We start from the raw sequence: 26,360 nt of genomic DNA, 5'->3' as shown, positions 1-26,360 counted from the left end.
AGTCCAGCCCAGAACACCACTATAAACTATGAAAACACCTTTCCCTCTGTTTTTTCCCACAAACTCTACACCACCGGTGTACACAAGCAAGGAAATTTTAACAAACAAAAGCAACAAAATGATAGGGGCTGCAGCAGCTATCATAAATCAACATGTGGAAGAGGCTAAGGGTGGTGAGGATGAGAATGCTGATGACCAACCCACAGGGAGGAGAAGGAGAAGACTGTACATACCCAGGGTAACCTACCAGGGGCTACATGAGCTGGAGATAGTGAAGCGCTATATGGTGGACAGGGTCCTCCTACAGCAAATTGTTGAGCTGTGATGGCCACACCTCACACACAGAACCAACAGAGGGGAACCCATCCCACTGGATACCAAGGTATGTGTAGGCCTAAGAATACTAGCTACAGGTGCCTTCCAAAGGCCAAATGGAAATATAATGGGGGATCTCACAGGCATCAGCTTCAAGGGTACTGCACCAGTTCCTGGATGCCATGTCAGCACATGCCGGTGAGCATGTATATTTCCACAACAGCCGTGAGGCGTTGACCAGCAATATGCGTCTCTTCCACCAAATAGCAGAATACCCTGAGGTAATGGGCACAATAGACTGTATGCACATATGCAACCAAGCACCACCCAGTGAGCGGGGTAGGGTCTACATCAACTGCAAGGGCTTCTCCTCCATCACTTGCCAAGTCATGTGTGATGCCCAGGGCATTATAATGAATGTGTGTGCTGGTGGCCCTGGAAGCTATCACGACTCCCACATCTGGCATATGACGCAGCTGTACCAGAGATTTGCCAATGGGGACATCCCTTATGGCCACCTAGTGGGGGATGCTGGTTACGCACTGGAGCCGTGGCTGATGACACCCATCAGAAATGCACACACACCCGAACAAGAACTCCATAATGAGGCACACCCACAGACCAGAATCATAATAGAGTGTGTTTGGGATGCTCAAGCCATAGTTCCGGTGTCTGGAAACATCTGGTGGAGCCTTGCAGTACTCCCTAGCTACATGTACCCAAATTGTCATTGTACGATACAATACGATACAATACGATCCTGCAGAAACAGCTGCAGCAGGAACAGCATGGGGCAGGGCCACACAGCCCCCCACCACTGACAAGGCCTGCTTAGGCACAGAGTGACTCAGAGGAGGAACAACCTGAGCCTGCCCCGGTAGACAGAAGGAGGCGTGCCCAGTATGCCCAGGCCGTGGCAAAGAGGCAAGTCATAGCACACACACTGACATGGTAGGAACCCAGGGAATGACACCTCTCTCTGACTCACATTTACAGTAAAAGTGATGCCAAACATGACACTAACTGTGCTTAACCATGTATAGGGAGTGTACTATGTGCATCTAAAATAGTCAACCCTCCAGCACCATCCTGAATACTGGCACAGCCACAAGGTAAGTCACTCTCCCTATCAATTGCCGAATGGAGTAGTATGTTTTGTTACTTGTATCTATGGTATGGATATGAGCATGCAAGGGAATCAGGTGGCTGAATGGGATGCCAGCAGATAGTAGACACCCATAGTGGTAGCATGAGATCTGTAACAAATACTGATGTCACCATAGTAGCCAGTACTAGACAAGGTGACAAGACTCACTGCTGGGAAATGTGGTGGGCCACATGTGTCCATAGCACACACACATGCCAGTCAGGGAGGCTCAAATACTCAGCAACAGTCTCAGCCAGCAGGACAGGCACAGACAAGCACAAACAATGGCTGTGCTAAGGCCTCTGATTGATGGCTATGGAGAACAGCCCCCCTCCAGACCTACACAGACAGACTACAACATGTCAGGCAGTGGGATGTTAATTCTGAAGGGTAAGAAGTCAGAAACCGAAATGTAGGTCAATCAAACCTAAGACCTGTAGTACACTGATATGCCTCTAGCCAGCATGATAGGTCAGAATACAGAATTAAATGGAGTACCTGAAATATCAGTAAAGTCATAGCAAATGTGTACAAGTGTCAGGTGTGCCCCCCCAATCCTATGTAGAAATGTAGTAACATGTATGTGTAGGTATAATAACAGTGGGGCACAGATTATCTGGGTGGCCAACGTAGCAAGATAGATTGTAGCATGTGTAGAATATGCAGGGCTGCATGTATTAGGTTGGTGTGTGTTGTATATTGTGTAAGAGTGGTCAGTATATATACATGGTGAGGTTTGTCCTTGTGGCCACTGGCCAGTACTACCAATGGCAGGGCCAAGTCTCACAACTGCAATGCCAAAAACAATGCTTCCTAGCAAAACACAATCCAGCAGTAAGGCATAGTAAATCTGAAAGATGGACATGGGATGAATGTGGGCCCAGACATATAAGCAGTACACAGGGGGAAGTACCTCAGACAGACAGTGTATAATATGTAACTGTCAAATGGACACACCCTTGGAATTGTACATACAGGTTAGCATCACATTAGTTGGGCTTGTAGTAGGGAATACCGATGTCATCTGGCCAAACCCTGGCAGACCACAAAGGTCACAGGTATAAAGTATTGCGAAACAGCTGATGTCCCTGCACAAGCCAGCATAAGTGGAATGCCCCATGCATATCTGTGAGTCAAATGCAAGTAGTGTCCATAGCACACATGCACCCAGCTCACCCCACCATCACCCACAGGTACCTCTCTGGTCTTATCCCTGCTGTTGGGAATGAGTACAATATGACCCCCACCTCTGTATGGCAATATCCAAAGAATGCAGCATGCAGAACAGGTGTTCCATGCAGGTGTGTCCCTAGCTGTAAGCAGCACCCTGCCAGCATCCACACCACTGGGTCAGTAATGACAGAAAGTATTGGCATTAACACCTTGCACACCTACCCTGTCACCCCAGAGGAATATAGTGTATTACAGTCTGGGACTGTAGGAGTGACAATGCAACGACCTGCCACAGCTGGCCTGCATCACTACCAAATGGCCTACAGTCCTCTGCCAAAGGTCTGTGTCTAACCCATACTGCCATTTTTAATTTCTCCAAGTCTTTTGGGTTTCTAATACCATGACTGGAATGGACCCTATTCCTAAGTCAAAGTAGGATTAAAGTTCATGAAATTAGTATTGTTTCACTCTTTGATGTTAGCCAAAAGTGCTCTTCACAGCACCCGCAATTTGCCCAGTAATGACTCCTTCTGCAATTCGTACAGTGTTACATGAATTGTTAACATATCTAAATACGATTGTAAATTCTTTTTTATAAGACTAGTTGCTCCTACTGCTATTGGAACTGTCTGGGTATCTTTTTTCCACATGGCTCTCATTTCTGCCTACAGATTGAGGTATTTTATGACTTTGTGTCTCTCTGTATGCAAGACACTGTAGTCACTAGGTGTGGCGATTTCAATAATCAATGCTACTTTTGTCTTCTTTTCTTGGACCACTATATCCGGTTTTCTAGCATCTATCTTTTGGACTGTTGGTATTGAATGATCCCATGTGATGTAAACTTCATTATTTTCTAAGCTTCTCTGTGGCTCATGTTTCCAGTGTTTTTCAGCCACTTCGATACCATAATGTTTGCACAATCTCCAGTGTAACAATCTCGTCACATTATTATGCCTTTCAGTATACAGTCCCTCTGCCATTAGAGAGTCGCAACCAGCAATAAGGTGTGTGACTGTTTCCCATTCAGTTCCACAAAACCTACATATGTCTATTTCTCCCACATGTTCAATGGACTTAGTAAACCAGTGTGTATGTAGCCCACTATCTTGGGCTGCCAATATTAAACTTTCTTTTCTTGATGTCAATTCACCTCTCCTTAGCCATTCCTGCATTCGTTCTTGATCAACATGAGGCTCTTCCAGAAGTTTTCTATACTTGCAACTATATTTATGTTTTTTCCACATTTCTTGCCTTCTCGTCTGGTCCTTCACCTTATATTCTTTCTTTTGTTTTTTAGCGCATTCAGTCGCTGCCTGTTTTTTCTTCACTTCTGGTTTGATTTCCATATGCTTCTGCTAAATTAAGCAGATATGTCATCTTGGATTTATTCTCCTCATGTTTCAAAACTTTCAGCACATTTGGCTCTTGTGAGGTCAGTATATATGTGCGGAGTCCCATGATTGCAGATATATACATGTAATCAATTTCAAGGAAGTCCATCCCTCCTTCAGAATGGGGAATATATAATCTTGGTATACACTGATTTTTATAAATCATTTGTTGAGCTTGTAGCATCCTTGTTTTAATATCCAATCTATCCAACACTTTTTGGGGCCAGTCGATCACTCCAAAACTATAAGTTAGGACAGGAAGAACAAATTGATTTATAGCTTGGATATTGTTCCTAGGTGTCAGTTTTCAGAATTAATTTAATTCTTCTAAAGTACTCCTTACTAAGCTTTATTCACATTTGTTCATGTTTTATTGCTGATCCTTCATCAATTCACAAGTATTTATACACCCCGTCTTGCTGAAGTTCTTTTATATCACATCCGTGTCCCAAACTGATGTTTTCCTGGTGCTGCAATTTTCCTTTTTTAAAGGTTGCTTTTGCACATTTATCAAGACAAAATGACATTCCAATATCATATGAAAAAGTTTTGACAACCTGCAGCTGTGCTTTCAGTTCCTCATCTGATGAACTACACAGTTTTAAATCATTGACAAAGAGAAGATGAGAAGTCATTAGTCTTTGTTGTTTTCTAGAAGCCAAATTATAGCCATGACCTAAGCTGTTAAGTAAACAGCTTAATGGATTAATGGCAAGGCAAAATAGCAACGGTGACAGGCAGTCACCCTGGAATATCCCCCTTTGGATTTTTATCCCTGGGATAATAATCTGAGCTTTATCATGGCTTAATTGCAAAGTTGTCTGCCACTGTTTCATGGTTATTGTAATGTAATCAATCAGTGTAGGATGTACCTTATACATTTTTAAGCACTCTTTTATCCATGAATGTGGGATACTATCAAATGCTTTTTTTATAGTCAATCCATGCCATACTTAGATTCTTCCCTTTCTTATAGTTCTCCACTATAACTTTATTTAACAACAAATGATCCTTTGTTCCATATGACTTTCTTTTATTGCCCTTTTGTTCTACTGCCATAATTGAGTTTTCTTCCAAATGACTATAAACTCTGTCAGCGTCAATCCCTCTATATAGTTTATAAGTCATCAGAAGACAAGTTATTGGTCTATAATTTTAGGGTAGCTTGCAGGTTCACTCTTAAGTAAGAGCATTGTTTTTCCTTTTGTTAACCAGTGTGGTGGGTCTGCATATAAATAGTTCTTACTCATGGCTAGATCCTCGTGTAAAGAAGTTAATACTTTAAGCCAAAAGTTAGGTACTGCATCTGGGCCTGAAGTTTTACAATTAGAGGCTTTTCTCAACTTTGTTTCAATCTCTCTGGCTGTTATTTCATCACATTTCATATCCTGTACCTTTAAACTTCTTATTCTTTCTTTTACTTCTTCTATCCATTTAGCATTTTTGTTATGTTCCACAGGATCTTCATAGATACTTCTCCAAAATGTATCTACTTCCTCTTTTTTCGGCATTCTATCAATTCCTTTTACCTTGTTTCCCAATTCTCTATAAAACTTTTTTGGGTCATCAGTAAATTGCTTATTTTATGCTTTCCCTTATATTTATCTTCGTATCTTCTGAGTTTTTCCGCCTGTTTTGACATTTTTAGTTTGTTATCTCCAATAGTGCATAATAGATCCTGGTCTGTTCTAATACTGCGCACAGAACCAAGATGCTATCCTCCAAAAAAAGGAAGCCAATCTGGTGGTCCCCTGCCATAAACAAACTCTACAACAGAAGAAAGAAACTGTTGCAAAAAAGAGTAAAATCCCATGATTGGAGAAACTCCCTGGTCAGCCTCAGTAAGAAGCTGAGATCCCTCATAAAATCCTCCAAAGCTAGTTATGAAAACAAAATTGCCACTGACTCTAAAGACAACCACAAAGCATACTATAACTATGTCAAGAATCTCAATGGCAACACTCAGATCTTCTCTGAGTTACAGCACAATGACACTAAATATACAGAACCAACTGGTATGGCCAACATCCTGGCAGATAGGTTCAGTGCTAACTTTACCCCCCTGTCATCCCCTAAAGGGCCCATCTCTATACCAGAAGAATGCAAAGTTCCTGTAATCACGGCTGCACAGGTAAAAAACACACTATCCAAAGCCAAGAACACAGCATCCATGGGACCTGACGACAATCCAGGCTGTGTTCTACATGAACTACAGAATGAACTAGCACCCCACCTAAGTACCATGTTCAATCATAGCCTCACGTCAGGCTATGTGCCCACTGAATGGCGCACAGCAACAGTTATCCCACTCCACAAAGGGGGAGCCACCAAAGACCCCGGAAACTACCGCCCCATTAGCCTAAAGAGCCTGGTCTGCAAGGCTATGGAACATATCATCATGGAACTTATAAACAATGACATTGGTAATCTCAAAACTCAGGACCCCACCCAGTTCAGGTTTGTAAAAGGCAGATCATGTCTCCTAAACCTGATAGACTTCTTTGAAGCAGTCACCAAAGCCATAGATGAGGGTAAGGTGGTTCACACAGCCTATCTAGATCTAACCAAGGCTTTCAACACCATCCCCCCACTCTGGAATTATAGATAAACTCACTAAACTAGGTATAAATCCCTATGTCACAAGATGAGTTGCCAACTGGCTCACTGACAGAACCCACACTGTGAAAGTAGCAGACTCCAAATCCAACTTCAGACCAGTGACAAGTGGAGTACCACAAGGTTCAGTCCTGGGTCCTCTCCTGTTTGATATCTACTTCTCTGAAGTACAGGCTAACACAGAAGGTCTTTGGCTAATGAAGTTCGCAGATGACTGCAAACTAGGAGCCATAATCAAAGCTCCAAAAGATGTGGACATCCTACAAAAGGGACTCGCTGAGACAGATGCCTGGTGTCAAAGCCATGGCCTCAAGCTCAATGCCAAAAAGTGCATTGTCATCCCTTTTAGTAAAAACTCAGTACCCGTGAACTACCACATAGGTGGTAGTCTACTTAACACCAAAAGTGTGATAAGAGACCTTGGGACACAGGTGGACAGTAGTCTCTCCTTTGATAATCACATCGCCACAGTAGTCAGGAAATCCTTCTACGTGGCACACCTCATCACAAAAGGTTTCTCATCTAGGAAAAAAGAGGTCATTGTTCCCCTCTACTCGTCACTCATTAGACCCATTATAGAGTACAATGCCCCTTTTGGTATGTACCTCACAAGACATCTACAACAACTGGAAAGGCCACAGAAATACCTCGCAAAGAGGATTACCGGCTTCAAAGAGATGCCCTATGCAGACTGTCTCAAAAAACTGCAGCTTTACTCCATTGCATATCACCTACTCAGAGGCGATCTCTGCCTAACACACAAAGCTATGTCAAACCCAGAGCTTTTAGACATGCTCCACTTAAAGAAATCCCAATCCCTACGAGCTACACACTCTAGGGACCTAAACCTCATCACCACAATAAACAGAACATGCTGGAGGGATAGATTCCTGTCCCAGAGACTTCCCATACTCTGGAACAAACTACCTATCTATATCAAACAAAGCTCCTCATTAGCACTCTTCAAGAAAAATCTTGATGATTGTATGGGAGATAGGAAATTTACCCCAGGGGTCACTTCTGTGGCTCTGCTCGACAGTGGCACAAGAAAATAATTTTCTTGGGTGGCAAAAGCCAGGGTACATTTGGCTAGGCTTATATAGGCCCAAGGGCCAATAGTCTAGTACCTACCTATGAACCTATGAAGCATTCCTTTTATCACATCTATCTTTCTTAATATTTTTGTTGATCTGTTCCCTCTTCTATAATCTTCTATCAATGACACTTCTTGTCTTAACTGCTTTATAGTTTTCTCTATTCAATATTTCCATGATGGTATTCGCTTTTGCCCCCCTTTTCCCTCACTACCCTATGTTCCTGAGGTAGAATTTTTCAGTTATTAATTTAGCAGCACAGTAATATATTCTGTTTACTTCTGTTATATTGCATGGATCTCTATGGATAGTCATAATTACTGTGTTCATTTGTTTTATCAAGCTTCTGACTTTTAGGGTTTTATTAACCTTTGTCAGTCTATTTCTCTCATTGATCTTGATATATCTGTCTTTGTCTATTAAATCAGGCAATCTTCTCTTAACTCCTTTTCTTCCATACTGAGGGCACATCCCTTGTTTTCAATTTCCTGCAGGCATTCTATAGAAAATTCTATAGCATCTTCCTGTGGCACATTCTCTTCAATTTCATCCTGTGTTATTTGTTGTTTTGTTATATGGGAACTCATTGGCCTATCACTCCTCAAAATTGAATGCATCAGAGTTTCCACAGTTTCCTGTTCCTTTCCTTCCTGTCTAGCTTCAAGTGAACTTTTATACTGATTTCCTGTGGAATGCTCCAAAATATCTTGATATGGCACCTGACCTGTTGCTTCCTGTTCCACTGGTTTCCCCTTAATTTAGATATCCATTGCTCTATCCTGTTGTGGTGCTTTCTGCATTTGATTTTCTAAACTGAATCCTTCTCTTTGCAGCTGTTCCATTGCCTCAATTTCTATTTCTTTGACTTCTCCATTACTAATCTCTCTTTCTGCTTTTCCTCTTAAGTCTTCTTATTTTTTGTATTGTAAAGTTTTTCATATCCGGATTCATTTGCCTATATTTTTCTTCAAATATCTTTGGTGCTGCTCTTTTTGTATTAGTTAGTTTTGCTTTCTCCTTTGCATAAATATTACACCATATTACATCTCTTTTCCTTTCCCCTGTCCATATTTCTTCTTCACATGTCTTGTAATCTTCTTGCTTTTCCTTATTCTGGAGACTCACTCCATCATGCTGTGATGTAGTCTGTTTCTACATTAAATCCTTCACTTTGCAGGCACTCCATAACTTCAACCTTCATTTCTTTAACTTCTGCTTTACTAATCATCTTTTCTGCATTAAATCTTTGTGCTTTTAGTCTTTTTGTTGTGGAATTTTCCATATCTGGATGCCTTTGTCTGTATTTTTCTTTGAATATCTTTGAAACTGCCTTCTGTATATTAGTTAACTTGACTTTCTCCATTGCATATATATTGCACCATATCAAATCTCTTTCTTTCCCATGTCCATATTTCTTTTTTATATTTTTCAAATATCTCTAGGTTTTGTTGTTTATATTTTCTCACTTCCTCAGAGGCTTCTTTTTCCAAAGAGATCAAAGTTTCTTGATCTATATACTGTTTTTCAAAAAGCTGTTGTATTAATGAAAGCTAATTTTTATTTGAAGCTTGTGACAGCTTTTCCTATGGAAGTATTTTTCTTTCCACTAATTTTGTTTTCCTTGTGACTGTTAGCACTTTTTCCATCTTTTTTGCTTGTTTGGAGTTTTGGTTTGATGGATGACTTGGAGTCTAGTAAAAGCTCCTTAATCGAAGGAGCGGAAGAAATGCAGGACGTGCATGAAAGGCTAGCCAGGGTGGAAGGACAATTCACTCAACTGGTTGCATTGCTATCACAACCAACAAGATCAGTTGCAGAGTACAGAGACCGTTCAAATGAGGAAGGAGCCTTGCCTGATAACCAGGAGGTGTTTTCAGAAATGGCGAAATGAGGAGCACTGAATCATGTCTGGAAACAGAACCATCAAGTGCCTCGTGAACAGAGGCAGCTGAACTTCAACCACACTTATGAGCAAGTTGGCGTTTTTATCCAAGGACGTCGGGACATTAGCAACCATATGGTTGGAGCATCGAATAGCATTAACAAATGAAGGAAGGACTCCATTAACACTAATTCACAAGGTGACTGTACTAATAGTGGGCTTTTTGGGCCTTTTAACACTAATCATGACTTTGGGAATGGACAATGAGGGGGTTTTGATGATGTGGGTATTTAGTTACAAAAGAAATGTAACTTTTCAAATGATTGTTTTAACTTGGGGGGGTTAATAACAATGACAAGGTAAATCGCTATAACACCAATGTTAGTTTACTGTATAAGTCCATGCTTAGGTATAAAGTTTTAAGTGTGGACAGTTGTTATTTAAGCAAATGCATTAAGAGAGAAATAGTACCCAAGGGGTTACACATTTATAGATACCCAAACGACGTTTTGGAGGATAGTGAATTTCATTTAGAGTTACTTAGTATTTTTAAAAAGGCAGGTTTATAAATTTTAAGAGCCATTATTAATAATAACATAAGGAAAATGGAAATTTTGTATAAAAAGATAGATAAACTAAACCATGACATAGTTGCTGGCCTTTTATTTACTGTTGAAGCTGAGAAGGCTAAATATTATAAAGTTAAAGACCAAATAGAGGACAAATGTAAGCACATTTATGACAGGAAGGTTAAGAAACTTGAAAGGGACTTGGTTGAGTACAGGGAGAAATGTTCCTACCCAAAACCTAAGACCAACTATATGAGACCAGAGTGGAACAAGGCACATAACACAAATAGGGATCAAGGTAGGGAGAGTAAACATAACACAGACTGGAACACTGACTGTAGGGAGCAAGGGTGAACAAACCCATGATTACCCTTTAGATTATCCCCCACTGAGGAGGTCAGAAAGAATAAAACAGTAGACACAGGTGAATTACTACCATCGAAAGGTGGGTTGGTAGGAGCTGAGAAGGTTTTAGACAGAGTGTTAGATTATACTGAAGACAAGAATGTTGGGCAAATACTAGTACAATGGCCGAGGCATACATACAATTACTTTAGTATATTTAATTACAGTAGTTTAGACATAGAACTGATACATTTTGATTTGTTTAGTAAGGGCTTAAAATTTGTCCCTAGTACTGTAAGTGATATTTCCAAAGTATTAACAGACAAACTATTTTTGAGGAAAAAGAATTTAGAACTTTTATTAAATAATAAAGAATTTAATCAAAATGTTATTAAGAAAAAGAGTGCCTACAATCCACTCCTCCACCCCCAGTTAAAAAACTTTGAGACACAAGTAGAGTCGGAACTTAGGGCTGTTTGAATAACACAAAGAAAAGATATAATCTAAATAAAGAAGAGAATGAAGTGCTACAATCTATGAGAAATAATAAGAATATCAGGGTTATGAAGCCAGACAAGGGGGGAGGATTGGTAGTGATGGATAGTACTGTATATTCAGGGAAAATGTTGGAAATGCTGAACAACACGGATAGGTACTCCAGAGTGTCACGTAATTAAATTAATGTGGCTTATTATAAAATATATTTTATTCTCAAAGAAATGGTGAAGGATGAATTGATTGGACTGGATGTGTACCAATATTTAGTTATAGATAAACCAAAAATTCCATCTATATTTGGCATTCCCAAGATCCATAAGGATCTGGAAGACCCACCTCTTAGACCAATAGTAGCAGCTACAGGATCTAAGACATATCCGATAGCTAAATATTTGGTCTCAACACTTAAGAAAGTATGGTCAGAGAAGGAAGGTATCTTGAAGGATTCGTGGGACTTCCTTAGAAGTGCTAGTGATCATCTGTACAATGAGGAGCTAATATTTGTTACACTTGATGTCCAAGATCTTTTTAATGTCATACCACATAAATTAGGACTAGAGTGGTTTGAGGAAGCATTATACAGTAAAAGGAGTACAAACATTCAGAATATTCAGGTTTTGGTTGAGCTTATGGACCTAAACTCAAACATAACGTTTTGTTTTTTGAAGGTGAGTTCTATAAGCAAACCAGTGGTGTAGCAATAGGGGCCTGTTGTGCCCCCATGTATGCTAACCTAGTATTGTCTACTTGGGAGGAAAGATATGTGTTTTATTCAAAATATTCTCCTTTTCTGAGTTATTATAGGTGATACCTGGATGATATATGCATTTTTTGGAAGGGACCAGAATCTACACTTTTGGAGTTCATTACATATGTAAATACGACTACTGATTTTTTTAGATTCACTTATGTTATATCACACGAGAGAATACAATACCTAAATGTACTTATAGAGAAGGTGCCAGAGACAAAAGGATTTAAGTCTAAAGTTTATAGGAAAAAGACATTTTCTAATTCCTATTTAGTCTTTACCAGTGCCCACTGTTCAGTCAAAAGAAGGGAATAGTGAAAGGGCAATACATTAGAAGCTGTAGGGTGACTTCATGTAATGTAGACTACTTAGAGGAGAGTAACAAACTGAAGAAAATGTTTTTGGATAGGCAATACCCTTTAGCCCTGATAGAGGAAATTGAGAATGAAATATTTAGGGAGAGGAGAGGTAAATTTAGTCCTATCTTGGTGGTACCAGAGGTTGTTAACCCTCAAGTTATGGACATGACAAAAGAAAAACAATGGAACAACAATTTTGTGTTAAACTTTAGTAGTAATGTTAACTATATTAAGGATATAATACTGAAGAATTGGGAAAGGTTTGCAAAATTCTCAGACTTGGATAAACTATTTAATGATCCCTTAAAGTTCACTTATAAGAAGGGAAAAAACATAAAAGACATGCTGGAGAAGGGGGTCAACAAACAAAGTAAGCAAAGGAAGAGAACATATAAATGTGGTTCCTGTGCCCAGTGTTCACATGTCTTGGTTGGTAATAGAGTGAATTTAATGGGTAGGAAGGAATGTATTGAGACCAACATACATTGTAACTGTGAATCTGTGGGGGTGGTATATGTTGCTATATGTAAAATCTGTGGTTGTTTTTATATAGGAAGGACCCACAGGAAATTTAAAAGAAGAATTTATGAGCATTTGAATGACATGAGGAAGCAGGATGCTAACAATGCACTCTACAAACACAGTACAGAATGCAAAGAAGCATTTTATTGTTTCTTTGTTATTGAGAAAGTGGGCATTGACCCACGAGGGAGGGCCTTGGGGAATCACTATAGAATTTAGAGAGCTATTCTGGCAATTGAGACTGGAAACAAATAGATTTCCAGGCCTTAATGATCATATCTCCCTGGCTCCTGTCTTAGCCAAAGTGTAAAATTGGTTCTAGCTTACATGTACATGTATTGCACATTTCACATTTAATTCTAATGGACAAAGTATATACTTCTTATGCCCATTTGAATATGAAACTAAATAAAATGATGTATTTGGATGTATGATTTAATGAAAGAATGAAAAAAGGATGTTTTTTAAAACCATGGTGGCTGTTTTAACCAAAAAGATGGTGCTATGATAAAATCATGCAGTGGGAGGAATACACACAAATAATTAACAAATTTTGTCTTAATTTAATTTTTGTATTAAATCTTGCATTCACTTTACATGGAAGACGTTTGAATTACATTGGTATACTATTTATTCAACTATTTATTCAATAATTTTAACAATGGGGAGAATGTATTTGATTATGTTTGAAAACAATATGGTTTTTAATGTAGTTTTATTTAGGGGTGAAACAGTTAAAAAGTTAATTAATTTATTAATTAATTGATGATGTTTTGTCAGTATATAAGGAACATTTGATTGTCTAATTGTATTTTCTGAAGAAGTTCTGGTTGTACAGGAAGAAAATGCAGTGTGTATAGTGTTGGTGCAGTAAAATAAACTACTTATCCACTTTTGAAGCTGTGGTTACTACTCTCTTTTAAGTGCTTTACTTTTTGTTTTCCTTTTTACATAATAGTAACAATACATAATTTCTTTCTTATCCTCAATAGTCCACTCTGTCGTCTTTATGGCTCTTCTTTGGCCAATCAATTTTTGTCATTTTTGTGGACTACTACTTCCTTCAACAGGGGGCCATCCTCCCCCTGAGCCTGGCCTGACCCCATTGTAGGATTGTTTCCATATTTTGAGGATTCTACACTGTCATTTTTTCCAGTCCTGGCACCAGTGCACCTACCAGGATTGGGCACTTTTTATCCTGGGTCTTGTGCTCCCAGCTATCTTTTTTATTTTTGATTTATTTCAGTCTATGATATATGCTATATAAATACAGTCCATATATCAGTGTCGTCTTGGTGAGATTTTTGTGAAAAACAGGGTCCACCTTGCGAAGGTACTCACCAAGACTTGAGGATGAATTCAGTTTCAGCACTACTACACTCCTTTGCTTGCTGACTTTTCATCTCTCTATCAGGACCAATGTATGTTATGTCATGGGCTCCCAAATAACAACATAACACAGTCCACAGAACCCAAATGCAAGGCCATGTGGACAAATCTCAGTAACATGTCCACCATGTCCTACTACATGAACTGTGGACCAACACTGAATTACTGCTGGGATGAGGTGATAACTATAGGAAACTTATCAGATAATATTTGCATAATGTTTGGAAGAGGATAGAATAATAGAGGGGGGGTAGGAGCACGGGCAGCATGGAGTGTGTGAAGTCCAAAACTCAGCTGTGTGCACATACTACCTCTGCCTGCAAACACAGGAATGGGTGGCTACAAACCTGCTCGTAAACCACAATGTGAAGGGGTAATGTCCAGAATTATGACCCCTGCCTCTGGGTAACCTGTATGAATCTGTACAGCTGTGAGGTATGGCCACAGCAGGATATGGCCATACTGTCACGTTGATAGATGTACAAGCATGAGATCCTCAGCCACCACTGTACCAAGGTGCTGAACCATTTACACAGACCCAGCAGCAAGTGTCTGCAGCTTCCCCTCCAGAATGGCATGATTGTGCAAGAATATGTAGGCTGCAGACCACAATACTGGACACAGCTGCATTCACCCTGTGTTCCCTGGGACATTACTGCAAGCAAATATGTATACCTGACAGTACTTGATGACATAAAACATCAGAGTATAAAACAGTACATATGTCTGACTATCTCTACTAACACCAAGACCATGTAGCAGAAGCAGCACAGACAAAATTACCTACAGTAATCCTACTATCCTTTTCCCATTTTAACCCCATATTGTCAACTGATCTACAGATATCCCACAGAAACAGGTTGGTAGCTGTAGGTGTAGAACACAAAAGCCTGCACTGGAGTACAATCTACCTGGAATGGATTCACACATTCAATACAGAAGGTCATACTGGGCATGCTCCCACACTTAGAGAAATGAAGGCCATGTCTGACAACAAAATACTGAAAGGTCATACTGGGCATGCTCACACACTTAAGCCCATGTCTGGCAACAGCAGTGGACTATACATATCTGACAGTCACATATGTTAGTGCACACACTCCTCAGTACATACCAGTCATGCTTTGCACACACACTGGATAGGAATACACACATATATCCAAGAACACCACACTATTATAGGCCAAAATTACACATACATAGATGTGTAGAAGAGAGTGACAGACAATGACAAAGAGCCTCCCATCATGAGGCCTGTCCCACCCAGCACACATCCAATTGGCTAAAACCACATGATGTGCAAATGTCAATCACTGTAGACATTTGCCTGTGGTATCCCTTAGCTCTGTAGTGTTTGTGGTGTTTGTGCTAATGTTGTAACATGACTGTACAAGTCAGTAGTCATCTAGCAGTTGTATACATGTACCTGTGGAATATAAACCTGTGCATGCCTGAGTGTTGTGTGTCTGCCTTTAGATGAATGGGTTATGGCTCATGCACACACACTGCACTCCCCATCCCCCTGATGATGTGTTCACCTTGAAATACACCTTTGAGGAAGTAATAGCCCAGTATTCTCCATGGTGCATCCTATAACTGTGTAATGCTGTAGTGTGATGTACTAGTTCTAGGAGTTCTAATCCCAGACATGACAACTGTGTGTGTGTTTGTCTGTGTAGGGATCAAAGCTTTTGAGGCCATTCACACACACTACAATTTCAAGTGCTCCACTTTAGCAGGGTTGCTGATGTCATTCACTTTGAAATACACCTTTGGGGAAGGAGTAGCCCAGTAATCTCCTTGGTGTCTCCTATATCTGCGTAATGCTGTAGTGTGATGTACTAGTTAGGTAGGAATTCTAATCCCAGACATAGCAACTGTGTGTGTGTGTTTGCGTGTGTTTGTGTGTGTGTGTGTGTGTGTGTGTGTGTGTGTGTGTGTGTGTGTGTGTGTGTGTGTGTGTGTGTGTATGTTTGTGTGTTTGTCTGTGTAGAAATCAATGATTTTGAGGCCATTCACACTCACTACCATTTCAAATGCCCTACTTTGGCAGGACTGCTGATGTCATTCACTTTGAAATACACCTTTGGGGAAGGACTTGCCCAGTAAGCTCCATGGTGCATCCTATAACTGCGTAATGCTGTAGTGTGATGTACTAGTTAGGTAAGATCTCTATTCTTAGATATGGCAACTGCAGAACTTTGTGTGTGTGTGTGTGTGTGTGTGTGTGTGTGTGTGTGTGTGTGTGTGTGTGTGTGTGTTTATCTGTGTAGGAATCAATGCTTTTGAGACCATTCACAGTCACTACAACCTCCGTTGCCCTACTTTGGCAAGCCTGCTGATGTCATTCCCTTTGAAATACACCTTTGGAGAAAAAGTAGTCTAGAAAGCTCCATGGTGCATGCTATAACTGCGTAATGCTGTATTGTGATATACTAGTTAGATAGGAGTTCTATTCCCAGACATGGCAACTATGAAACTCTGTGTGTGTAGGGATCAATGTTTTTGTGGCCATTCACAGTCACTAGGCACACCTAAAAATAGAGGACATCGATAACTGTGCAGTAATTGAGACCTGATCCAAGGCTCCAGAGAGCACCCCTGCAATACCAGGTACAGCTCTCACCACACCTGTTGGCCACTGCACCAGGACCAAAAGAGTAAAAGTAGAGAAGTGTCCATATTCACCAATGATATTCACACCACCAGGCTACTTGCCCAACAGAATGTGTCTGAAATACCCCTGTACAACTAACAGTAGGTCAGACTGCAATCCAAATTGTATAGCTTGCTGCAGATCCCCCACCATGCCCCATGATTCCCACTACAGCTTTTGAAACATACTGTTAAATATTATGATACAAGCAAACACCCTAATATGGGGTGACTTACACTACCCTACCATTAACTGGGAAAAATGCTTGTGTACCAACACATGTGCCCAACTGTTCTTGGAAGTCATAATTTCCAATGCCCTGGATCAAGCAACTCATAGTCTCACCAGGGGCTCAAATATCCTAGACCTGGTCATTACCAACATGGGAAATCAATGCTCCACACCTATGGTCACCTTATCGGTTGTCAAGTCTGTCCATGAGCTAATCACCCTTAACATCAACATCCTTCTCCCACACCCCAGTAAGGAAACCTCTGTAACACACATCTCCAAAGCCAACATCATGCTACACATGTCAGACATGACTAATGTCATGATACCCATGCAGATGGGAACTGAAAGGACAACTGTTGAATCATACATGAAGGCACTGTACGAGTACATCCACTCATGCATGAATTGTGCCATCCAATATTGAACTAAGACACTCCCCACCAAGAAAAGGAAGCCAGTGTGGTGGCCCCCTGCCAAAAACATACTGTACAACAAAAGGAGAAAACTGTTGCAAAAATGGGGGAATTTCCAGGATGCAAAATACTTCCTTACCAGCCACAGTAAGAAGCAGAGATCCCTCATAACATCCACCAAAGCTAGTTATGAAGATAATATAGCCAAAGATGTCAAATACAACTGCAAGCCATTCCATAGCTATGTGAGGAATCTAAATGGCAATGCTCAGATCTGCTGTGAGCTACAATAGGATGATATTAAATATACTGATCCCAAGGATATTGCCAGTATCCTGGCAGATCAATTCAGTGCCAACTGCACCCACCCCTCCCACCACCCCAAAGGGCCCATCTCAACATGGAAAGATTGCCAGATTCTGGTAATAATGGCTAAATACGTAAAAACTACACTCTTCAGAGCTAAGACAACAGCAGCCATGGGACCAGTCAACATCCCGGGCTGTGTACTACATGAGCTAAAAAATGAACTGGAACCTCACCTATGTGCCATGTGAAATCATAGCCACACCTCAGGCTTCAAGCACACTGTGTGGCGCACAGCTACTGTTATCCCAGTCCACAAGGGGGATCCACCTTGGATCCTGGGAACTACAGCCCCAGCAGTATGACGTGCCTGATCTGCAAGGCCATGGACTGTATTATCATGGAAATTAAAACAAAGACATTGGCAACCTGCAAACACTGGACCCAAACTAGGTTGGGTTTGTTAAGGGCCGATCATGTCACCTCAACCTGATTGACAACTGTGAATCCATCTCCAGCACTGTGGATGAGGGTAAGGTGGTTCACACAGCCTATTCGGACCTTGCCAAAGCCTTTGACATCATCCCTCAGTCTGGAATCATAGAAAAATGCAGCACGCTGGCAATTAATCCCTATATCACCCAATGGGCTGCCAACTGCTGTACTGACAGAACCCACATTGTGAATGTAGGCGACACCAACCCCAGCCCCAGACAAGTGACAGTTGGAGTACCTTAGGGTTCAGTCCTGGCACCACCCTTGTTTGGCATCTACTGCTCTGAAGTACAGTCCAACAGTAAGGGACTCTTGCAAACAGAGGTTGCAGATGACTGCACACTGGAAGCCAATATTAAATCCCCACATGATGTGGATATTCTACAGAAGGGCCTTACAGAAAGACATTCTTGGTGCCTGATCCATGGCCTCAAGATCAATGTCAAGAAATTTATAGTTATTCCCTTTGGGAAGAGACATGTACCTATGAAGTACCACATAGGTGGCAGTACACTAAACACCTAAAGTATGATAACAGACTTAGGGACATGGGTGGACAGTGGTCTCACCTTTGATAACCACATCACCACAACAGTCAGGAAATCCAACTATGTGGCACACCTCACCACTAAGCGCTTTACATCCAGGAAAAGAAGGCTATGGTCCCACAGTAGTCATCTCTCAGTAGACCCAGTACAGACTACAATGGTCCATTATGTATGCACCTCACAAGACATCTGCAACAACTAGAAAGGCTGCAGACATACCTCACTAAATGAATCAGAGGCCTAAACCAGATGCCCTATGCTGACCATCTGAAAATCATCCAGCTATACTCTGTCACATATTGTGTTCTCAGAAGCAATCTCTGCTTAACATACCATACCATGCCAAACCCACAGCTGTTGGACATGCTGCACTTAAAGAATTCCAAACCCTCACAGCCACATGTTCCAGGGATCCAAATCTTGTCATCACAATGAACAATACATGCTGGAGGGATGTGTTCCTGACCCAGAGACTCCCCAGACTCTGAAACAGACTGCCCATACATGTCAAGCAAAGTGCCTCTTTGGGTCTCTTCAAAAGGAACCTGGACAATTGGATGGGAGATAGGAAATTGATCCCGGGGATCATGTCAGCTGCTCTGCTAGACAGGGGTCCAGGGAAGTAAATATTGTTGGAAGACATAGCCAGGGAATTGTCATGTCTAAGCATGCATAGTCTCTAGGGCCAATAGCCTAGTACCAACTTATGAACCTAGGAACACTTTCCATTGCCCAAACTTGACAAGGTTGCTGATGTCATTCACTTTGAAATACACCTTTGGGGAAGGAGTAGCCCAGTAATCTCTGTGCCATGTGCTGTAACTGCGTAATGCTGTCATGTGATGTGTTAGTTAGGTAGGAGTTCTAATCCCAGACATGGCAAGTGTAAAGGTTTGAGTGTTTGTGTGTTTGTTTGTCTATGTAAGGATCAATGCATTTGAGGCCATTCACAGTCACTACAACTTCCATTGTCCTACTTTGGCAAGCCTGCTGATGTTATTCACTTTGAAATACACCTTTGGGGAAAGACTAACCCAATAATCTCCATGGTGCATGCTATGACTGCGTAATGCTGTAGGGCAATGTACTAGTTAGGTAGGAGTTCTAATTCCAGACATGGCAACTGTGAGACTTGGTGTGTGTATGTGTGTGTGTGTGTGTGTGTGTGTGTGTGTGTGTGTGTGTGTGTGTGTGTGTGTGTGTGTGTGTGTGTGGCAACTATGAGACTTGGTGTGTGTGTTTGGCATATGTATCCTGTGTGGAGGTAGCTGTGAGTATGTAACAGAATTCATTGTGGAGTGGGCTTTGCAAATTTCTTTTATGGTGGGCCTATTATATGTCACAATGTCCACCTTATAAGGATAACAGATGTCAAACAGCAGTGAAGCTGGGGTAGACAATCCTTACCCCTAAATGTGACGTAATGGCTTGACGAACAATATAGGCCACCCTTGTATTACCCAGAGAACACTCTCCACCCATGTCTCATACAAAACACACACTCGGCTAGGCAAGAATCACTATGTTGGCAGTTCCCTGCATATTGCCCACAGATAGTAGCCATGGTGTGATTGCAGTGAACTAGAGAGGACATGGCACCATGTCCCATCCCTACAATAGGAAAATCATTGCATACAGTGCTCCTTCATTATGTTCCCCACTGGATACCTGCAACAACTGTAGAGCCAGCAAATGTAACCCACAAAGGACATACCATGCCTTATACACATGCCTTGTATGGACAGATGCCACTGACACCAGGGAATACCTGTATCATGCTGGCAATGTAGGTGCAGGGTCAACCTGGTGTCCATTGCCAGTTCTCACCACATGAGGTCAGGAATGGCACATCTGATGGGGTCTATATTAAAACTTCGAAAGTTTAATAGTTCAAATCACTAAAGGTTGACCTTTATTGATCAAACTATTAAAGTTTTGAATGTTCAGAAAAATAAATAAAAAATAATCTAAAGGCAAGCTCCCCTGCACCCCCCACACCCCCCGCTACTTAAATATTCCAAATCTGAGACCGCACTACATTGAAGTAAACGGAAATCTCCCTTATGGAGATTTATGTTTACCCATTCGTTGTTCTGCACTTTCGCTATTCTTGTGTCATCAGTGTCGGATTCAACATTGTCGGCTTTCGAGAATATAATATACTCCATCTGATGATAACAATCTGTCTATACAACATGCCCCAGACACCCCAGGTACACTTCCACATGTTACAAAAAATGCATGTGGGACGTATGCACATCCCAAACACCGTCCATGTCATGGAATATAAAATACATACATGGCAAGCATTGCACAACACTGGCCACCCACAATAGTAACCTAGATGACTGAATGGTGAATACAATACCCACCTGTGTGGGCCAATCCAGACAATACACCCTGGAGCCCAACTGTAGACCATTGTCATGTGGCCTGATGCCAAGGTTTACCCTTTACCTAGCCTTGTACAGCCTTCTGGCACAGTCAACCACTACACACCTGTGAAGCAATGCACCCATGCATGTCAGTACTGGCAAACCTGTGTCTGTGTGTGTGGAATATAATTATCTGGATGCCATTCACACTCACTACATCTCCCACTGGTGTACTGAAGCATGCCTTCTGATATCAGACACCTTGACATACCCTTTGTCCATATATCATCCTGATAACCCCTGTGGTGCATGTGATACCTGCGTATTACTGAATTGTGGCAAACTAGCTAGTTAAGAAGTCTAATCCTGACCCTGCGAACTGTGATAATGTGTGTGAGTCCCTGAGAGAGTGTGGCTGTGTCAACCTTGACACCTAGTCATGTGGACAAGCACATGTACCTTATCCCTCCTTTATCACTGTTGCAGATGTCACTCAACCATCGAATATACCTTTGGACTGCTCCCCAACATGTAAGCTCTGTGTTGCATGCAATAACTGCATAGACATGTGATAGCAATACATAGTGAGACAGGGGTTTAAACCCCATACTGGCAAGTGTGTGAAACAAACATGCTTAGGTTTTACTCTTCCATCCCCTCCCTTTTTTACTTTGTCTCTGTCTGTCTCTCTCACTCCCTCTCTAGTGGATGTGGAGAAGTACACCTGCTTTGCTTAGGCAGCAGCTTGTATTTTGTAAGTGATGCTCATGGTCAGCTGATGGCCTCCGCACGAATTGCAGTCTCCCACTAGCTGTTTGCATGTGGGACAGCTGTGGTAACATTCCCATAGCCAATTGCATGGAAACACACTCCTATAACTAGGAACATCATGTGGGTGTTGGCCCTTTTCATTCACTGTGAACAGGACTTCATGTCAGTGTTTGGCAAACAGCATCACAGATGGAAGTGGGATATACGTCTAACAACATACACTGTGGAGACAGGCCAACAAACAGGAGGGGGATGCTCTAGACATGACTACAGAATGTAAGTGTTGCTCTTCTGTATTTGGAGTAATGTTGGTTTAACAGGGTTTGTGTGGATATGGATGGTCTACATGACTTCATACCTGTCATGTCACTGTTATGTGTTTGAGGAAACTCCCACCTGTAGGGTTATCTGCAGACTGGCCAGTGTTTGAAGTGTTATGCTTCTTGTGTTACTCACAGATCACCTATCTTATAACTGCAGAAGTATAGTCTGATGATTGCAGTCAGTACATGGTGATAGCCATGAGAGTTACTGACTTCATATCCCTCATAGGACAAATGTCACAACAAACCCTCTTACAACAGTAAATGTATGAGGGTATCACAGCAACATGCCAATACCGGCCCAGTGTTTGTACCTCCAACCACAAGTCTGTTAACCTCTGTACATATGTCATGCAGTAAGAGGTACATATGTCCTGTACACCATTATTTATTGACATCATACCTGATAATAAGCCAGTCAGATATCAGACTGCTAGACTTGTTATGTATAGTAGGGGTTATATTTGAGGACATAACCTGGGCATTCTGTGGTTGTGTGTATAGTAGTGGGGTCTGTGTACTTATGGTGATTGTCGACAGTATGTGTATTGTGAATGCGTACCTTAGCCTGTGTATAGACTACGGTAAATGTCATTGTTCTTGGTCCTGTTCTACCTGATGTTACATGCTGGTCCAGTGTATGGTACCCTATTGGCTCACATGCTTGTAGGGCCAAATACACACGTGTCCCATACTACCAACAGGCATTGGACCACACTGGGTTGTGGCCCAATATATGTAGGGTTAGTGTGTGAGTGGCACATATGAGGATGGTGTTGATCAGACAGTCCATATAGTGTAATATTAAGCTTGCTTACCATATGTGGATGTGACTGTGTTCACATTGGTTGTGGGTATGCACTTTCTCACAGGTATCTGTTACTCTGTGCTGTGACATGCCTGTAGAGCTTGCTATATTTGCAGGTACATGTGTATTCCCCCATAAGAAATGTAGGTCAGTGCTGTGGCAGTCTGCCTGTAGTTTGCACAGTGCTTTGTTACATGCCTAGCAGCTTAGTGTAATTACCCAGTGTGATGTTATGTCCAGATATTTTACAGATTTACTGCTGCTGGGCCACCATACCTGTTGTGTATTTCTGACAAAGCAGTGGGATGTTGTACAGATGTATGTCCCTAACTACTGGGTAGTATGTGGCCATATGACCTCTGCACAACCAGTTATTATTTGTCAGGACAGACAGGAATGTGTGAATGCATATATTATGTGGGCATATGTAGTCCAGTATTTACATGATATACCCATGTACATGGCTGTTAACATCCACATTGTCAGGCTTGGTCCACATGTCTCACACTAAGGGACTCTGTGTATACCTCTGGACTGATCAGAGTGTGCCAGACTGTCCACATATATTGGTCATATCTCTGCTGTAGACCACAGGATCATTACTGTGATATCAGTGGTACTGTACTATGATGACCTTAGGATAACCATCAGTAACTAATGGCATACATGTCAATAGCAGATGTGACCTCCAAACACAACATCTGTTAAGATGACCCCTGTTACAGTAGCAACAATCTACATATATACATATATACATGACATCCCCTTGCGCTAAGCGGTTGAGACTATTGGTGCTGAGGTATGACTCCACTCCATGTTCTGGACATATGGTAAACATATACGTATATATATATATATATATATATATATACCATGGTAAACATATACGTATATATATATATATATATATATATATATATATATATATATATACCATATACATATATATATATATATATATATATATATATTTACCAGAAAGGCTCATCCAGACTCTGCTACACTTTGCTGTGAAAGAAAGGTTAGTTTGCTTTTATTTTTTGTATTACTGTATTGCCTTTCTATATTTTGAATACTGTAGTTTGTTTTCTTTACCTTGTGTTTTGCTTGCATTCTGTTTTAGCAGCATATTAAAACTTCAAAAGAGACCACAGCTCTCTGTTCTGAGTCAGGCAGAAATAAGAACTGATTAATTAAGGACTCATTCATAAGACAGAAGAGGTCACTTAAGGTTAATCTCTTGTTAACAGAGGGGGTGGAGCTAGGAACTAAAATTTCTATTTAAGGAGTAAACTAAAACATTTCAGAGCTTTACCAGAAAGGCTCATCCAAACTCTGCTACACTTTGCTGTGAAGGAAAGGTTAGTTTTCTTTTATTTTTTGTATTACTGTATTGCCTTTCTATATTTTGAATACTGTAGTTTGTTTTCTTTACCTTGTGTTTTGCTTGCATTCTGTTTTAACAGCATATTAAAACTTCAAAAGAGACCACAGCTCTCTCTGTTCTGAGTCAGGCAGAAATAAGAACTGATTAATTAAGGACTCATTCATAAGACAGAAGAGGTCACTTAAGGTTAATCACTTGTTAACAGAGGGGGTGGAGCTAGGAACTAAAATTTCTATTTAAGGAGTAAACTAAAACATTTCAGTGCTTTACCAGAAAGGCTCATCCAGACTCTGCTACACTTTGCTGTGAAGGAAAGGTTAGTTTGCTTTTATTTTTGTATTACTGTATTGCCTTTCTATATTTTGAATACTGTAGTTTGTTTTCTTTACCTTGTGTTTTGCTTGCATTCTGTTTTAACAGCATATTAAAACTTCAAAAGAGACCACAGCTCTCTCTGTTCTGAGTCAGGCAGAAATAAGAACTGATTAATTAAGGACTCATTCATAAGACAGAAGAGGTCACTTAAGGTTAATCACTTGTTAACAGAGGGGTGGAGCTAGGAACTAAAATTTCTATTTAAGGAGTAAACTAAAACATTTCAGAGCTTTACCAGAAAGGCTCATCCAGACTCTGCTACACTTTGCTGTGAAGGAAAGGTTAGTTTGCTTTTATTTTTGTATTACTGTATTGCCTTTCTATATTTTGAATAATGTAGTTTGTTTTCTTTACCTTGTGTTTTGCTTGCATTCTGTTTTAACAGCATATTAAAACTTCAAAAGAGACCACAGCTCTCTCTGTTCTGAGTCAGGCAGAATTTTTTCCCACCCTCCCACCCATTTAAGTTGTCTTGTTAAATACCACTGTCTTTCTAGTTGCCCGCCTCATATGTTAATCTGACCATATATCTCATTTCTCTCTACTTTCACTGGCTTATGTGAGTAATCACAAAATCATCATTTTTGAAATCCCACCCCTTCAATTATTTAAATTTATTGGCCATCCTACAGTATTTCATAGTACCAAAATACAAAAGTGACCACCCCTTTCAATCCATCTTGCTGTTTTAAAAATAGTAACTCTCCACTAAACCTTAACTTTTTAAACAGGTAAAACTCAAGTTACCTACTTTCACATCTAACTTCTCTAGTGCACACTGCAGAGTGCATTCTTTTCAATCTTACCTTTAAGCATCCCTGTGACTAGCACTTTCTCTAATGACTGCTGGAAAGCACTAGGAAGCCTTAAACTCATACAAACACTGAACTCTCCATGTTAATAGTAGGCACTAAACAGCCTATAATTGCAAAGTACCTTGCTAAGGAAACAGCTCCTATACTTTACAAAGAAAAAAAAAAGCCCCAAACCAGGCATGTCCAAGGGTCAGCTTCCGGTGATTTCTCCTGTCCACCTGGTGAATCTGGGCATACTGGGGCAATGCAGCAATTGCCTCATGTACACAGACAACCCCCTCCTCCTACCACCCAACACTACAACCTGTGAGAGATGCACTTACATAGCCAAAATGGAAGCAAAGCTCTCTCCACCCAACATTGTGCTAAACAGTCAAGAAGAGAAGGTTAACACCCACACTACACCCCAAGCAACACATAGCCCTTCTAAACCCGCACCACCAACGCCCACATATAGCAACACTAAATCCACATATGCTGAGGCCCTTAACTGTAACCTGCCCAAGCAACAAAGACCTCTGAAGCTGAAACGCAAACAAACACCAATCACAACCAATGTGTCACATAGTTCACAACAGCAGTGTGCCACCCAGCAACAGCCCCTAAGGCAAGACAATGTACCTAACACTTTAGTCATAGGTGACTCTATAGTCCGGCACACTGATGTCCCTCTCACCAGATTGAATAAGGAGAAAATTACAGTCAGCTGCCTGTCGGGTGCCAGGATCCGCCACATAATGCATGCACTCAAGTCACTCCACAACAAGTACAAATATGACTCTGTCATTGTCCATGTTGGA

This window comes from Protopterus annectens, chromosome 1.part1 (assembly GCF_019279795.1).
Source record: "Protopterus annectens isolate FY-2018-M chromosome 1.part1, PAN1.0, whole genome shotgun sequence".
In the NCBI taxonomy this organism is placed as follows: Eukaryota; Metazoa; Chordata; order Ceratodontiformes; family Protopteridae; genus Protopterus; species Protopterus annectens.
This window is presented reverse-complemented; position numbering follows the sequence as displayed.